This window comes from Acinonyx jubatus, chromosome A1 (genome assembly GCF_027475565.1).
Source record: "Acinonyx jubatus isolate Ajub_Pintada_27869175 chromosome A1, VMU_Ajub_asm_v1.0, whole genome shotgun sequence".
Classification (NCBI taxonomy): domain Eukaryota; kingdom Metazoa; phylum Chordata; class Mammalia; order Carnivora; family Felidae; genus Acinonyx; species Acinonyx jubatus.
In genome coordinates, this window is record NC_069380.1 from 13,616,561 (window position 1) to 13,635,901 (window position 19,341).

At 37.9% G+C, this 19,341-nt stretch overlaps 1 long non-coding RNA gene across 7 annotated transcripts in view; it reads right to left on the reverse strand.

Moving 5' to 3' along the window:
- LOC106973852 (uncharacterized) overlaps nucleotides 1–19,341 on the reverse strand; it is an 89,895-nt gene that overhangs the window by 13,706 nt on the left and 56,848 nt on the right. The gene's annotated exons all lie outside the window — the stretch shown is intronic.

Sequence of the window (19,341 nt, forward strand, 5' to 3'; positions counted from 1 at the left end):
TTAACTTTACTGATTTGTATACTGCTCAGTCATCCCCACTCTTGAAGCTGATTTTGATGTTTTCAAAGCTCTGATTTCTTTGCAGACAATAATTACCAGGTGAAGAAGCAAGCTGGTATGGTTTCTTGGCTGAATTTCTTCCACCTTATGAGGCTGTCTCAAAATTGGAAGCCATAAGCTTCAGGGAGTCAGAGACAAAGGGCCCAGATGCAGCTCTCCCTTTAATTAGCTCTGTGACATGAGACAAGTCATTTTCTCTATTCCCTTTCAGAATTTCCACATTGGTAATATGAAAATATACTGTTACTGTCCTCCAGGGCAGGATATGTGAGGATAAATTGGGTAAAAGATGCAAGATGTATAAGCCGATGGGAGGCCATCCTTTCTACTGGGTCTCTCTCCCACATGACAGTGTACAAATCCCTCCTAAGGTGTTAACTGATAATTAGAATGTTAACTAGCAGCCAAGGAGTCAGTGATATTTGAGGGGTTTTTTTTTTGTTTTGTTTTTTAAGAAAATTAAGCGGGATTGTCCCGAATTTCCAAGGTGGAAAGGGCCAGCAAGGTGGCCAGTGCTGATCCCAGGGAGCTTTGTAGGAGGATGTCTGGCTATAGTTTTCCCAAATCGTCACCAAATACTCTTCAACCTAAAATCCATTAAGACAATCATATATTGCCTTTTATTAAGCCATATTCGACTATAGCTGAGTGAATTTGTCACCTTGCTCGCAGCTAATGTTTGCATTCCTCTGCTCCTTCATTATTTTTTGATGCTCCTAGAAACATCGAGGTAAGTGTTAAGGTGCTGCTAACCACCAGCACTGAGAGTAGAAGCAGACGGTGAGAACCAGAACTGGTATCTAACTGGGGAAAACCTAAATACACCAAGAATACTCCCCAAAGTGAGGACTCTCATTGTATCATTGCAAAGACCCCTTTATCTTTCCTTCCTTACCATGTCTATATCTGTTGCAGGTTTAACAAATGCTTCCTCTGTGGAGGTACTGTGCTACACCTGCTTATCCATGGATGGATGTAAGTACAGCATGGAAAGAGTTTTTATGGACTGTATTATATCACTTTTAGAAATAGCTATATTTCCAAATTGTGGACTTTCAAAAAAATTATCTAAGCTCAAATACTGAAGCATGAAAGTCTTGATTTGCACTTAGTGAAGGATATCACTAAGGGTAGCCTCATCTGCCCTGGAGCACAGCAAAAAACCCCCCCAAAAAACAAAAAAAAACCTAGTAGTTTAAATAACAACTAGACCATAAGTGAAAGAAATCCACTTACTCTAACCCTACAGCATCCATCTTTCTGCATCATCAGAACAGTTCAATTTGGCAAACATCACTGCTGTCTTATTTTAAGAAATTGCCACAGCCACCCCGACCACCACCCTGATCAGTCAGCAGCCATCAACATTGAGGCAAATCCCTCCACCAGTAAAAAGATTACAAATTGCTGAAAGCATTTATTAGTGATGTGATATATTTTTATAAATATTTATTTATTTATTTATTTATTTATTTATTTATTTATTTATTTATTTTTGAGAGAGAAAGAGAGCACAAGTGGAGGAGAGTCAGAGAGAGAGAGAGGGAAGACACAGAATCTGAAGCAGGTTCCAAGCTCTGAGCTGTCAGCACAGAACCCGATGCAGGGCTCAAACTCATGGATCATGAGATCATGACCTGAACTGAAGTCCAACGGTTAACTGACTGAGCCACTGAGCACCCCATGACATTTTTAAATGAAGATATACACATTGTTTTTTTAAGACATAATGCTATAGCACACTTACCAGGGTACATTGCAGTATAAACATAACTTTTGTATGCATTGGGACACCAAAAACTTTATTTGACTCGCTTTATTGTAGCACGTGCTTTATTGCAGTGGTTTGGAACTGAACCCACAATTTCTCCAAAGTAAGCCTGTATTTACAATAGCCAAGGTAGGGAAGCAACCCAAATGTCCACCAATAGATGAATGCATAAAGAAGATGTGGTATATTTGTATGATAGAATCCTATTCATTCATGAAAAAGAATGAAGTCTTTCCATTTATAGCAACATGAATGAACCTAGGGGGTATTGTGTTAAGTGAAATATATCAGACAGAGAAAGACAAAAGCCATATTGCTTTGGGATCATTGAACACTGTTGTCAAGAAAGAATCCTCGAGGGCCACCTGGGTGGCTCAGTTGGTTAAGCGTTGGACTCTTGATTTGGGGTCAGGTCATGGTCTCATGGTTCATGGGATTGAGCCCCTTGTGGGACTCTGTGCTGACAGTGAGGAGCCTGCTTGGGATTCTCTCTCTCCCTCTCTCCATGTTCCTCCCCGGCTTGTGTGCTCTCTCTCTCTCTCTTTCTCTCTCTCAAAATAAATAAATAAACTAAAAAAAAAAAAAAGGAAAGAATCCTTGAGACATTTTATTGTGCAACATAGTAGGTTTATTCAAGTAGCACAGGGATAGGACCTGTGGGCAGAAAGAGCTGCACTTATGCTCTATGAAGCTGGTGGTTATGTGCTTAGTGCTCAAGGGGGAGGGGACATACAAGGAGTACTAGATCATAAATGTCTTCTTCAAAAATTCTACTCATAAAACTGCTTTTGCAAGATTTCTCTGGTATTTATCATTGAGTTTGTTATTAACTATCAATGAGATTTACAGGCCATCACGAGACCCTTTAAGAATATAGCAACCAGCATTTATTTGATCCTTATCAAAACTATACAGGCCATAGGTCAGGTTGCTGGGCTAAAGGTGAACATTTTTCTGATTCTACACTTCATCAATACAATTTCACTTATATGTGGATTCTAAAAAAGAAACAAGCAAACAAACCAAAACAGAAACAGACTTACAAATACAGGTAACCGATTGTTGATTACCAGAGGGCAGACTAGGTGAAGGGGACTAAGGGTTGCACACTTCCAGTTACAAAATAAAATAAGTCATGGGGATGCAATGAACAGCATAGGGAATATTGTCAATAATATTATAATAACTTTGTATGATGATAGATGGAAACTAGACTCACAGGGATCATTTCATAATGTATAAAGATATTTAATCACTCTGATGCACATCTGAAACTAATAGGATATTGTTTGTCAATTATATTTCGGTGAGAAGAAAAAGTTTAAGCTATATAAAAATAATACTTAACATGGCCGGTGGGGGTATAAATTGCTTTTCCATTCTAGAAAGCAATTTAGCCAAATACATTGGAGCTTTAAATGTTCCCATGCCATTTGACCCAGCATACTTTCAGGAGTTTATACAAATTAAATGATCATGAACGTAGACAACTATTCTTATCTATAAAAATATTCATATGTATTATTTATAATAACAAAGGTAGCAACTAAATGTCCATAAAATAGAGGAAACTGCCTATGATGGTACCTTCTGCATTATTATGCATATTACACAATATAATGTAGCCATTCAAATGATAATTATATAGACTTTAAATAAGTGAACATGCAGACAAAATCATATTAGATACTATAAGGTTATAAAACTATATACACAGAATAATCCCAAACTGGCTAATAGTCAATAAACACTTAAAAACAGAAGACTGGAAGAAAATACACAAAAATATTAATAAGATTATTTCTGGGGTTGGTGCTTATGGGTGAATTTTGTGTTTTTAAAACTTTTTCACATTTTTCTAAAAACTTAAATAATGGTCATATAATATCTTTCAAATAATAAAAAAAAAAAGGTTTTCTCCACCTCCCCAAAAAAATTTTCTTTGGAGAGATTAAAATTTTTTAACACAATATTCACCCAAAGTATATATCTGTATGTAAGTATGATATGGAATTTTGTGTAAAATTAAAGATATTGTTGAAACTTGATTCTCTGTCCCAAGGGTAGCCATTTTTTCATGACCAAAGTTAAAAATGTCATTGAAGAGCATTAGAAAGACACACTTATCCAAAATAAAGAATGTTTTAAAAATGTTTAAATATCACCTGTGTATGTGTCTTTAAAAACAAATACTTATTTCCACTACGATCGGTTTAGTAATATTTCTAGTTTGCTTGACAGAAGTGATGTGTTTTCAGTTACAGTCTTCTCACCAGTGGACATCGTTCTCCATAAATGGAAGAGTGAACCTAAAATTCCCTCCTTCTTTAATTTTTTCTGTTAACTTCTAGGCATTACTATGATTTACTGGGGAAAAAAAATCTTAAACCACCTTCCTCAGATCAAGTCACAAGTGATTCAAAAATTGTTTGAATTACCTTGGTCACACTGTTATCATCGCTGTGATATGAATCTACACAGTGAGGTAGGTGATCTTGCATATGGCCAACCAAGCAAGGGTTAAACACTTAGGTCCCTGTTGTCCTGAAACCACTGCCAAACAGACAACAGTTAAGCTCAACAGAACCATAGGAAGATGAGCATAGTTGGCAGCAGGCTTCTGAGTCTCCAGAAGGTGCAAGGGTACAAACCAGCATCACAGACATCAATGAAACAAACAGAAGCTGGGTAAGAAGGTACAAACAGGTGTGAGGCTGAACCTGGGCTTTGGTGCATGGGTTCTATATGTTAATGGCTTTATCTGGTGGAAACTTTTGTCCCACTTCGGACTGGCAGCTTCTCGGCTGCCAGGGATAGTGTGCAACCCTTGGGATACTGTGTAAAGCTATACAGATAGGCTTTCTTTTCCTACCTGGCCAAATGGCCACACTATATTAACAGGCCTCTTTTGTAGCAGAGTTCGGCTCCAGAAAGGCAGATTGCAGGAATTCTCCCCTCCTTATTTTACTCTCTGGGTCCCATTCCCTACTCTGATCAGGCCCGACCTTTCTGGGTGAATATAAAGGCAAACTTAAACATCATTATAAACCAGGCTAAATTTTAGTTTGACAAATTTGGAGAGTATAGTCAATGTTTTAGGAAATAGGCTTAATATCCTTAACTTTTAAGACAGTACAGAGACAAGTCACACAGTGCTCTCTCATTTTTACATCTGTATACCTATGTCTGCATCTATATGTATCTATAGCTTTCAAAACAAGCATTTATTGAGCATCTATGAGGTACCAGGCTCCATCTAAGGTTCAAAGGGCATTTGATTTAGTAGAAGACACAGACATGTTAATAAAAAGGTATTTCCACAGCCAGTGATGAGAGCAACATTGTACAATACCAAGTTACAAACAAACACTCCAAGGTAGGAGGAATTAGATCTAACCTGGAGGTGTACGAAGGCTCCTCAGTGTGATCTTTGACCGAGTCTTTAAGTTAAACAGAGTTTTCCCTGAAGGTGAGGGTGTAAGAGAACTCTAAGACAAAAAGGTATTCAAAAGTGTAGATGAATGGAGCAATGATAATGTATGCTGGGACTCCAAGTAGTTCAACATAGACGATAGAGTGCAATGCAGGTAGAAGAGGTGGTGAAGGACTTTGTTTGCCAATCTAAGCCTCTGCACTTCTTTCTATAAGCAAAGGATAGCTGTTGAAGTATTAAGCAAGGGTCCAATCTGCAAGCAAAGGATAGCTGTTGAAGTATTAAGCAAGGATCCAATCTGCGGATCAAAATGAGGATTCTGGAGGCAAAGAGGGGGGTAGATTGAATGGGATGTACACTGGGAGGATAGTTAAACAAGCAATTGTTAAAGCTCCTATGGGAGATGTTGGAGGCCTGACATGATTTTAGACTACAAAAGGGTAGTTTCAAAAAGAAAAGCATTAGACCTTTACATTTCAAAATCTGTCGGACTAATGCTGAGGACTACATAAGGCTCAGAGAAAAAGAGAAATAGAGAGGCTTCTTCATAAGGAGACAGGAGAAGGGGTGAAGGCGGCATCTATATGCTAAGGCATGCATCGCATGGCATCTAATTGGCAATGATGCCCTTTACCTGGAACTAAAACCTATTACCATGACTTGACTGGAAATAAATGTAGCAATAAATTCTGATGTTGCAGAAAAAGAAATAGAAAGAAAAAAGAAAAACTCATTTTATATAGGTTAATCTTCTATCACTGGGGCTCAGGTCCTGCTGTTTAGTAGCAGGACTAAATCTCTCTGTTCCTGTATCTCTTTAGCTGCAAAGGCTCACACTTGGCCAGTCTCAGAGGCAAGAAGGATATAAACCACCTGTTCAGCTTTCCTATAATTCCTCCAGGGACCAGAATGAGCATCAGATCCTTTTAGAAAATCACAATCTACCAATCTCTTGACCTCAGGAATCCCAAGTCATTGTGTTCTGAACTTCCCTCTCTTGGCTCCAACCTTATAAGTCCAGATGGAAAGAACTACTGTGTTAACTCTCTCCATCTGGACCTGAAAGACCCAACTAGGCCCCCAGCTGCTTGCTGGTCCCCTCAGGATCTGTACTTCAGGAAGCTCATTCTGGATACCGAATGACGAATTCAAGGGAAACAAGAGCACCAAGCAGGCAAGGGTTGCTTGGACTAGATGGTGGCTATAGCAATGAAGGAAAGAAGATAGATTTGAGAGATGCTTATCAAAATTTTAGGGGCCAACTGAAGGTGGGTGATGAAGGAGAAGGATGATTCGTCAAGGAAAACTTCCAGGCTTTTGATCTGAACAGTTGGGTAGGTGGTGCTTTCATTTACTGAACTAGAGAAACAGGGCATAGAATATTCAATTGTAGACCTTGTGAAGTTGAGGCACCCTTGAGGCCTCTAAATGGAGATGGCTGCTGGTCTGGACGTTCATGTTTGGAGGTCAGCAGAAAAATCTGGGGTAAATGATTCTGGTATCACCAGCATATAGATCACAATGCTACCATTCCCCTGGGAGAATGAATTGAGTACAAATAACCAGAACTCAGAGGAAAACCCATCTTTAAAACATTAGAGAACGAAAGAGTCTTTGGAGAAGAAAAAGAAATTCTACTGGAAGGGACAAGACCAATCAGGAGGGTAAAACGTATAGAAAAATATAAGGAGCAGTTAACACTGTAAAATACTGCTGAAAAATAAAATAAGATAATAAGTGAAAAGTGTTCACTCATTTTAGGGACATGGAGGCTACTGGTGACCTTGGAGAGAGCAGTTTCAATGAAGCAGTAAGAATAGAATACAGATTAGAGAGGAGAAAGAGTGGGAAGAAGAGGAGAGACCAAGTATAGAAATGGATTCACTAAGTTTGCCTGTCAAGGGGAGGAGAGAGAAAGCACAGGTGGAGAGGGACATGTAATGAAGACAGGGTATAACTGAGGTGATGAGGCATAATAATAATAATAATAATAATAATAATAATAATAATAATGATAATTGGGGAGCAATTCTAAGGAAGCCATGCAAACAAACATGAACAAATGTGGAACAGACCCTAATAATGGGGCACACGGGACATCAGAGGAAGGGAGCTACTAATGAGCTCGGGTGACTGCAGAGCAAGTACCAACAAGGCATGGAAATCAAGAGAGCTGTGTTCAAATTCTTATTTTTTTTTTGTTTATTTTTGAGAAAGATACAGAGAGCAAGCAGGGAGGGGCAGACAGAGAAGGAGACAGAATCCCAGGCAGGCTCCACACTGTCAGCACAGAGCCTGACACAGGGCTGGAACTCAGAAACCCTGAGATCATGACCTGAGCTGAAATGAAGAGTCAGATACTTAAGTGATCCAGCCGCCCATGCACCCTGTGGAGAGTTGGCTTCAAATTCTTGAGCTGGCACTTGCTAATGTTTCCTTATGTGAAAAATGGGGATAATCTTTACCTCTTTGAAATGATTCACACAAAAGTGTACTTGCCACAGAGTAAAAATTTAGCACAAATTAGTTTTGTCATTTTTTTCTTATTTGCAGACTAACATAAAGGAGCAAGAAGACTTTAACAGTAGGATATAGGTATGTAAGATATCAAAACCTCACATAAGAAAGAATGTATTTTCATATTTAAAATAAACTAAGGCTGATGTCCTACGATAATGTCAATACCTTATATTTCACACCACATTAAAATTTGTTCTGTCATCTCATTTTAGTCACCAAATAAGTCTATGAGGGAAGTAGGACAAGTATTCTTATCCCTTGTTAAAGATGCAGAAACTGGGGCATGCTGAGGTTAGGGAACAGCCCATCCTCAGTTGTTAGCAGTGGAGGCTGGGTTTGAACTGGTTGCTGGAGTTCAGTGCTTTGTTTAGGAGCCCGTAATATGCAGATAAAGGCTATGCAGTCTCAGTAGCACATCTAGAACAATGTTAAGAGGAAATTTTTTGGTACTTACTCTTCAATTTTTAGAAATGAATACTTTAGTTTAAGTTTCATTCAGTTTGCTTTTCATAGCCCCCTACAACAACTAATTCTCTGGTATCGAATCCTCCTTGCCTGTGAGACTAACCAAGTGCTTTCCTTTAAAGCTGAGGAGACCTGGAAGTAGAGAAATTTAGTATCCCAGCAGCAGGACCCGAGCCCCAGTGATGGTGTGCAGAAAACAATATACTTATCCAAGGATGACACAGCAACCAGAGAGAGGAAGCTTGGTTTAAAACATCCAGAAGAAAGGATTTCTAGCGAAACGAAACTGCAGATGGAGACAGCTATCAACCCAAGCTGAAGTACTCCTAGTATTACTACTACTGCTATTACTAGATATGTGTCTACTAGATACATATAGATACCCAGGTATGGAAATTTATATCTAGGCAGAGGCAGCAGTAATAGGACTACCAACAACAGTTAATGGAAGAACACGGGGCAAGTTAATTTCGCCGTACTCTCCATCCCCTGAAAAAGACACAAAGGGACACAAATCCATGGTTTGTGTTTTTTTGTGTGTTTTAAAAAATGAGACCCAAATGAATAACCTGGGAGATCAAGTGGAAGCCATTACTGAAAAACTTCCATTCAAAGGGCTAGAAATTATGAGAGAAAGCATGAGACTGGCTGGACAGACCTAGGATACATGATGCAAAAATGACAGGGATTCCAGGAAAAAAGTTACAGACTGATGAGAGATGGTAATTATGCACAGAAAAGAAAACTGATGTCCCTGAGTTGATGGAAGATAACAGATCGGAAGGGCTTGCTGAGTTCCAAGCAGGATGCACATTTAACATACTCAAGTAAAATTTCTGAACTTAAGAGAAGCTAAAAACAAAGTATTAGAGAGCCTTGAATTCTCATCTCCACATAACAGAGGAACCCAGAAAATAATAGATTACTATCACCTAATCTAGAGAGAAAAGGAAACTAACCCAAGAATCCTAAAGTCCCTCAAGATACAACTTACCAGGAGATTAAAGGAAAGATATTTTCCAAAAAGCAGGAATTCAGATAACTCCCACTGAAAAGAATACTGGAAATATACCTACAACCAAACCACAAATTAATAAGAGGAAAGACCTCAAGAAAAGGAAAGATGAAGATAAAAGGGAACAGCAGTGATTTTAACCTTGCAACATGCATACTTAAATTTAAATGGATAATAATAGGGAGTGTTAAATATACCCTAAATAAGGATTCTTAAAAAAAAAACCAGTTATGCTGCAAGTGAAAACCTAACAGTTTGGAAAGTAAAATTTATCTCAACAAAACCAAGGAGGTGGGGTGGTAGTGATGAAAGGGGTAAGGTAAAAGTTTTCTGCCTGTTCCATTTATATGGGGGAGACTAGCATGAGAAAAGTAAAAACATTCTAAAATGCCTGTTGGATTGGGGCAAAAGTCTTGGGGTAATTGGGGGAAATAATTTCTTATTCTCATACAATAATATACAAATAGGCATTTGTGAGTGTTGAGAGATGTCTAACTACTAGCTGAATGGAAAACTTCAGGAGAACTTCTAAATTAATGCAAGGGGCAGGGGTGAGAAGGCAATTAATAGTAACATCACCAAGTCACCAAAAAATAAGGAAAAGGAATAAAGAAATCTTAGAATAAATTAACAGTTACCAAAGTAAGATAAAAGAATAAAGTATGATAACGATATGATATAAAAATCTGTAGAAAAATATAAAACATGAATTGAGAGGCAAAAATTCTTATTAAAATATTAACAAATAGACTTCAGCATTGTACCAAAAGAAAACAATTCCTTATGATAAAGTAGTATTTACTCTATGATATCAAGAATTGTTCAAAATCATGTTTGAGCCTTGTGTCAGACTCTGTGCTGACAGCACAGAGCCTGCTTCAGATACTTTATCTACCTCTCTCTGCCCCTTCCCTCCCCTCTCTCTCAAAAATAGACAGTAAAAAAAGAATGAATTGGTTAACCAAGAGATTAAAGAAAAAATAAAAAATTACATGGAGACCAATGAAAATGAAAACATAATAGTCCAAAACCTTTGGGATGCAACAAAGGCGGTCAAAGGAGGGAAATATATAGCAATCCAGGCCTTCCTGAGGAAGGAAGAAATGTCTCAAATACACAACCCATCCTTACATCTAAAGGATCTGGATAAAGAACATCAAATAACCCCAAAACCAGCAGAAGAAGTAAATAATAGATTAGAGCAGAAATGAATGATATTGAAATTAAAAAAAAAATAGAACGGATCAACAAAATTAGGAGCTGGTTCTTTGAAAGAATTAACAGAATTGATAACCCCCTAGCCAGACCTATCAAAAAGAAAAAGAAAATGACCCAAATACATAAAATCATGAATGAAAGAGGACAGATCACAACCAACACTGCAGAAATACAATTATAAGAGAATATTATCATCAATTATATGCCAAAAAATAGTGCAATGTGGAAGAAATGGATAAATTCCTAGAAACATATAAACTACCAAAACTGAAACAGGAAGAAATGGGAAATTTGAACAGACCCATAACCAGCAAAGAAATTGAATCAATAATAAAAAATCTGCCAACAAACAAGAGTCCTGGGCTTCCCAGGGGAATCCTACCAGACATAATAGAAGAGTTAATTTAAAGAACAGTCAAACTGTTCCAAAAAATAGAAATGGAAGGAATGTGTCCAAACTCATTCTATAAAGCCAGCATTACCTTGATTCCAAAGACAGACAAAGACCCCACTAAAAAGGAGAAATGCAGGCATCCAAGAAATACATGGATGCAAAAATTGTCAACGAGATACTACCAAATTGAATTCAACAATACATTAAAAGAATACATTATTCACCATTATCAAGTGGGATTTATTCCTGGGCTGTAGGGGTGGTTCAATATCCACGACTCAATCAATGTGATACACCACATTAATAAAAGAAAGGATAAGCATCACATGATCCTCTCAGTACATGCAGAAAAAGCATTTGACAAAATGCAACATTCTTTCTTGATAAAAACCCTCAAGAAAGCAGGGATAGAAGGAACATACCTCAACACCATAAAGGCCATATATGAAAGACCTAAAGCTAATTTCATCTTCAATGGGGAAAAACTGAGAGCTTTCTCCCTAAGGTTAGAAACATGACAGGGATGTCCACTCTCAAATACTGTTGTTCAACATAGTCCTGGAAGTCCTAGCTTCAGCAATCAGACAACAACAACAACAACAACAACAACAACAAAATAAAAGGCATACAAATTTCAAGGAAGAAGTCAAACCTTCACTCTTCGCAGACTATGTGATAGTCCACATGAAAAACCCAAAAGACTCCACCAAAAAATTGCTAGAACTAATACACGAATTCAGCAAAGTCACAGGATATAAAATCAATGTACAGAAATCTGTTGTATTTCTTATGCATCAATAATGAAGCAGCAGAAAGAGAAATCAAGGAATACAGAAAAGACTCCGAACAGCCAAAGTAATGTTGAAAAAGAAAGGCAAAGCTGGAGGCATCACAATTCTGGACTTCAAGCTGTATTACAAAACTGTAATCATCAAGACAGTATGGTACTGGCACAAAAACAGACACATAGATCAATGGGACAGGATAGAGAACCCACAAATGGACCCACCGACGTATGGCCAACTCATCTTCAACAAAGCAGGAAAGAATATCCAGTGGAAAAAAAATCTCTTCAGCAAATGGTGTTGAGCAAACTGCACAGCAATATGCAGAAGAATTAATCTGGACCACTTTCTTACACCATACACAAAAATAAACTCAAAATGGATGAAAAAGCTAAATGTGAGACAGGAAACCATCAAAACCCTAGAGGAGAAAACAGGCAACAACCACTTTGACCTCAGCTGTAGCAACTTCTTACTTGACATGTCTCCAGAGGCAAGGGAAACAAAAGCAAAATTAAACAATTGGTACCTCATCAAGATAAAAACCTTCTGCACAGTGAAGGGAACAATCAGCAAAGCTAAAAGGCAACAGGTGGAATGGGAGAAGATATTTGCAAATGACCTATCAGATAAAGGGTTAGTATCTAGAATCTATAAAGAACTTATCAAACTCAACACCCAAAAAACAAGTAATCCAGTGAAATGGGGAAAAGAATAGACAATTTTCCAGAGAAGACTTCCAGACGGCTAACAAACACATGAAAAGATGCCCAACATCACTCATCATCAGGGAAATACAAGTCAAAACCACGATGAGATACGACCCCACACCTGTCACAATGGCTAAAATTAACTCAGTATACGACAAATATTGGAGACGATGCAGAGAAGGGTGAACACTTTTGTGCTGCCAGTAGGAATGCAAACTGGTACAGCCACTCTGGAAAACAATATGGAGGTTCCTCAAAAAATTAAAAAAAGAACTACCCTAAAACCCAGCAATTACACTACTAGATATTTATCCAAAGGATACAAAAATGCTGATTCGAAGGGGCACCTGCACCCCAATGTTTATAGCAGTGCTATCAACAATAGCCAAATTAGGGAAAGAGCCCAAATGTCCATGGATTGATGAATGGATAAAGTAGATGTGACGTATATACACACAATGGAATATTACTCGGTGATCAAAAATAAAATCTTGTCATTTGCAACAATGTGGATGGAACCAGAGTGTATTATGCTAAGCAAAATAAGTCAGTCAGAGAAAGACAAATATATGATTTCACACATTTGTAGAATTTAAGAAACAAAACAGATGTAAACAGAAGGGAAGAAAAAATAAAATAAAATAAAAACAGAAAGGGAGGCAAACCATATGAGACTCAAATATAGACAACAAGCTGGTTACTGGAGGGGAGGTGGGTGGGGGGATGGGTTATATGGGTGACGGGCATTGAGGAGGACTCTTGTTGGGATAAACACTAGGTGTTGTACGGAAGTGATGAATTACTGAATTCTACTCCTGAAACCAATAGTACATTGTGTGTTGACTAACTTGAATTAAATAAATAAATAAATAAATAAATAAATAAATAAATAAAGACAGCAAAGATGAATTAATGTCCAAGAATAATGAGGAAAGTCATTTATAAGGAAAATCAAGACGAGGATTTGCCTAACTGGATATAAAAATATATAATAAAGCCATGTAATTAAATAGTATAGTATTGACATAGAAATGGATAAATATATCAGTGGAATAGAAGAAAAAATCCTAAAATACATACTAATATGTTGGAGATTTTAATCTATTATAAAGGTAGTGTTTCGATTCTGTGAAAAAGGTATAGCTTAAACAATGAATAATGTCACATTTATTATCCATCTGAAAGAAATAAAGAAGGACCCCTATCTCATACAATCCTGAAGCAGAATTCTAAATTGGATAAAAAACTTACATGTAAAAATAATATAATTACTCTTTTATAAAAAGGAAAATTCAGGGTTGGGAAGACTTTAAACCAAGTAGAAAGCCCAAAGCTCCAAAGCTCTGAAAGTAAAGACAGATATATTTAACTAGGTGTGATGGTAACTTCTTTGTGTCAACTTGACCAATGCCCAGATAGCTAGTAAACCATTATTTCTGGATGTGTCTGTGAGGATGTTTCCAGAAGAGATTAGCATTTGAATCCAGTAGACTAACTGAAGATCTGCCCTCACCAATGTGGGTGGACATGAGCCAATACTTGAGGGTGAGAATAAAACAAAAAGTCAGAGGAAGGGTGAACTCTTTGTTCTTGACCTGGCATGTTCATCTTTTACTGCCTTTAGACATTGGACCTCCTAGCCTTTCGGCTCAAACTCCATTACACCACTGGCTTTCCTGCAGTGGGACTTCTCAGCCTCCATAACATGTGAGTCGATTCCTGTAAGAAATCTGATCTTGTCCCTATCTATCTATCTATCTATCTATCTATCTATCTATCTATCTATCTATCTCTTCATCCTATTGGTGCTGTGTCTTGGGGAAATCCTGCACATATATAACAGATTAATATCTTCATTTAACAAAGATCTCACAGAAATTTGTAAAAACAGAAAAGGGAAGCAATAAGAATAGACAATTCACAGAAAGGCAAATTAAATAATTAGTATGCACATGAAAGGAGGTTTAACCTCCATAGAAGTCAGGGAAATATAACTTAACTAACAATCACGTAATTAACAATAATTTAAAAGGATGATGATATCTGCTGTTGTTAGGGATCCCATAAAAAGTTACCTTCAAACAAATTCGTAAAAATACAAATTGTTATACTATTTGGGGAAAACAACTGGTATGTCTATTAAAATTTAAAATACACATGTGTTAGGTCCAGCAGCAGCAATCCTAGAAAACAAAAATCTCCAGCATATGTAAGAATTGATATTTATGTAACACTGTTTTAGTGGCAAAGATGGGAACAAAGAAAGATCCAACCATTCAGGAATAGCTGAACAACTTGCAGTGCATCTACAATACAGAATACTGTGCAAACCATTGAAAGAATGACTTAGATCTTCACTAATTGATTGGAGGGATGCCCAATATATATAGTCAAATGAGGAAAGGATGGTGAAACTACATATAATAGAAATGTATCATTAAGAAATGATATCATATCTTAAAATGAAAATGACTCTCCGAAAACCCTGGTGTGTGTATATATATGTGTATATATATATATATATATATATATAGAGAGAGAGAGAGAGAGAGAGAGAGAGGGGGAGAGAGAGAGAGAGGGAACGTTTATGTATTTCTTACAGTTCCTCTAGCCTCTGCACATGATATTCCCTGCTTGGAATACACTTCCCTCCAATTCTCTCGTTCCCATGCCCACAGTCAGGCTACTTTCTCAGGAAAGCTTCCCTAGTCCCCAAGTTGAGGTTATATCCCCCTCTTATTTGCCTCCTTACATCTTCTCCCTAAATCACAGATCTCCTGACATGTTATAATAATTAAATTATTTATCTTTCCCACTAATATATGCTTGTACAAACAGGGACTGTCTACCTTTTTCACTCCCAGCTTCTGGCATAGCTTCTAACATGTACTAGGGGCTCGAAGCTCAACCAATACTGACTGAATGATCTCAAGGATACGGTCAACATCATTTACTTCATATGTATCTTCCTCTACTTCTTGAGATTCGAGTCTAGAGTCTATTGCAGGGACTATTTATTGAGTGAGTATATGAATAGATGACAGGAGGTATCATAGTTATGATACAAGAAAGATCTAGATACTACCTACAGTAGACTTAGATAATATTCAAGTTGTAGGCACTTATGGTGTATAAGACAATAGGAGGACTTGTAAGGACTGGGATGCATCATACTTACTTAAGTCTGACTTGAGACAAATTTATTATATCATTTTTCCTCTGTAAATCACTTGAGTGTTGAGGGATGAATATACTTAGAACTAGAGCTATTACTGACGACACAGGTTTACACAACCCTATATAGCCTGTGACAACCCATCTCCACCGCCATCTGAAGTTGCTTAGATAAGTCATGGACAATGGACCCAAATCTGTCTAATTTTGTTCTCTTTCTTAAATTTGAACTTGGGAATCTGAGAGACTGTGGGGCCAAAGAACATACAAAATCATGGCCAAGCCATTGCTATAGCAGGACGAAGCCAATGACAAACATACCTTGAGAGAACAGAAGTGCCCATGCATAACACAAAGAAGCAGATAAATGGAGCAAGCGTGCAGGGATGACAGATTATTTAGTACCATAGAGATGGAAAGAGCAGCCTCATTTATCTATCTATCCATTCAAATATTTGCTGAACCTACTAGGATCTCTGTTACCATAGATGTGGAGGATTCAACAGCAAATGAGACAATAAAAGTCTATGCTTTCATGGGGCTTGAAGTCCTACAGAAAGGACTGATAGAAAGTGATTATGATGAAGTTTCACAAATGTTATGATAGGCAAAGTTCAGGATGCTATGGGAACATAAAACTGGGGAACCCAACCTGATCTAGCCCTAGGTCAGACTTTCCAGATCCAGTCCTTTTGTGGCCCAGTTGTATCTTATTTCGTGCCTTTTGATATCTGTGAGATTCCTCTTTATCTCTTCAAGAATATGATCTATTTTCATTTGAACCAGCATACTAAATATCTGATACATTTTGTTCCCCCCATAATCTTTCAAATGCTGTCATTTTAGGAACTGTCCTTTCTTCTCCAGGTGATACAGAATCATTTTGTGGGGACTGATAGAATTGAGAGGGTCTCTGTCTTGGGATCTCAGGCACAAAAATCCTGATAAGGTGGGAGCTGCTGGGACCATTCTTGCCACACTTGGAAAGGGCTTGCCTGAGCATGAAGACACCACAGAGGATAGCAGAGCCAAGAGGCTCTGAAAGAGACAAAGATTCCTGATGACATCTTTTTAAGAGTCTCTAAGTCTTTCTAGTTACATGGGCCAATAAATTCGTTTGTTTCTAAAATTAAATGAGTTACTTTCCGTCATAACTAAAAGCATCCTCATTAATACAGATATTCTGAATAAATTTCTGTTCCATGCACACATCATCCGTGACCAAGATAGTTTAGTGGGTTTGGGGATGGGGAGGACAAAATTGACTTGTCCTTGCCCTATCTTCCCCTGCTGTTCCCCAGGTTGTAATAACTCATTTGTATAATACTTTATGTGACAGTTCCTCACATGGTTTCCTCTGGCCCTCCTGCTATTTCTGTGAAGCGGGTATTATTAACCCCATTTTGTAGTGGTGTTCCAAGGCTGATTAGCTACAAAGTGACTGGTTTGGTATCTGGAATGTCATTCTGGCACCACTCCACATTCCTCTAGTCTGATTCCTGCTCCCTCTGAATCCTGTCCCCCATGGAAGTGCCACTGTCATCAGCCTCCAGCTCCAGCCCTAGTCCCTTAAGTTACCAAATGGAAAATGCTCACAGGAAAATTAAGAATTTAATTATCTTTCTTGAAGAATCAGAATCACAGCATAAATTTTATTGCTCAGCTAGAGTTTAATTTTAACATGCAAATTTTTGATAAGTTAATACCATAATCAGATTTTTCAAGAACCTTAAATCATGCCAAATTTTTCTCTTTTTTTTGATGCAGTGGATAAATGCATATTTTTTGAAATTTGGCAAAAATATCTGGAAATAGTTACAGCAACAACACACATAGGTATCCATCAAATGATAGAAATACCATTTCTATCCAGATTCTTTCTTCTCTTAAATATACCAGAGTCCTCAGCAAAAAATAAAACACAGAAAACTGCAGCTATGTACTTCTTAAATTAAAAATATCCTGTACTTCTATGAGATTGGTCCTGAAAGCTACAGGATACAGGGGACAGAAATAATTTTGTGCTCCATACCCTAAAATATACCAAAGAAATAATAAATTTGGATTGGAACATTTAAAATACTATTTATTTTAATATTTCACTGATGATTAAATTTATGTTAACATTCACCACACTTTATTTTCTTTATTTTCTTGACAACCTAACAAAACTAACCTATCTCTTTTAAACTCCATTATATTTTTGGTCACTCAGAATTCCATTTGGGATACAGTCTTGTTTTTTTGTGTCCATCTTTGAGGAATGATACCAACAGTTTTGTACCTGCCAGCCCTCCACTAAGTCACCTGCTAAAATAAGCCAGAGGCCATCACCACTCAATACATTTTTACTTCAATGAGCGATTAACTAAAGCTTTATTTTAAAGTAGAAGTATGGCCAGGGCGCCTGGGCGGCTCAGTCGGTTGAGCGTCCGACTTTGGCTCAGGTCATGATCTCACGGCTCGTGAGTTCGACCCCCACGTCAGGCTCTGTGCTGACAGCTCGGAGCCTGGAGCCTGCTTCGGATTCTGTGCCTTCCTCTCTCTCTGCCACAACCCACTCACGTTCTTTCTCTGTCTCTCTCAAAAATAAATAAACATTAAAAAAATTAAAGTATAAGTATTACCATTTGTTGCCTGGAAGGTGGACTGGTATCATTTATCAAGTCTTAACATTTGTGTTCATGAACCAGAATTTCTTCATTAAAATATTAGTATAGGAAGCGAAAGAAACAATTCTAGAATTTTTTTTCCAAGGCCATTCAGAAACCCTATTTTTTTGGTTCTTATAAATCTATTCAAGGATTTTTCTGAACTTCTATCTCACACAAAGATTAAGCGTGAAATAATATACCGAGACAGTAGACTCAATTCTGTGTGCAAAGTAACTGTCTATGCAATATGATATTGAAGATTCCCCATCTCTCAAAATTGAAATCACTTAATCTTGCTGAGAGCAGGCACTTTTGTACCTCCTTGCGTTATCACTGTCAACTGATAACAACTGCTAATCTGGTCACGGATTAACAAATCAGATATCCTATTAGCATGGAACACTAAAGGAATGGAACAGAGAATCAATGAGTTTCGATAGAAAAGTAGAAGAGACAGGAAGAAAGTTCAGGAGCTTTGGGGCAGCCAGGGGGCCTCAGGAAAGTTCTGTGACACTAGACCTCTGTGAGGAGGAATGGGCTCCGAGGAGTGAGTATTAGAAGGACCTAAAGAGAAACCCACAAGAAATTTCACCGGCTTCACATTTTAGACCATATAATTCTATTTAGTGGCATTTTCAAAATGTATATCAGGCTCAAGAAGACATTGAAAACAGACCCTGGAACTAAGGGGGTTGGGGGGTGAGATTATTCCCTTAATTAGGCTCATGGAGATAGCTGGCTGACTACGGCAATGCAATGTAATTTATTCTTTTCTCCATTCTCTCATATGCACACTCTGCTGCACCTTACTGAACAAGCTAAAAATTCAAGAAATAAATACATTCATTAATGATTTAGTATAACCCAAAAGGAGAGGAAAGCTGCCAGAGTCACTCCGCAGATCTCCCGCTTTGCCAGAAATGATTACTGTGGTGCAGGACTGACAGCATGAACCCGCCTGTGGGGGGCCAGGGCTCCCGGGGCTGTGGCTGCTGTTGGCAGCTGCTGCTGTTGGAGTCGTGCTGGAGGAGCTGCCTCTCTGGCCTTAGAATTGGCACACCCCTGGTGACTGAGAAAAGAGACACTTCAACGTATTCATGTTAAGGGTTCTTCCTTCTTCCCCTTCATTATGCGGCAAGAGA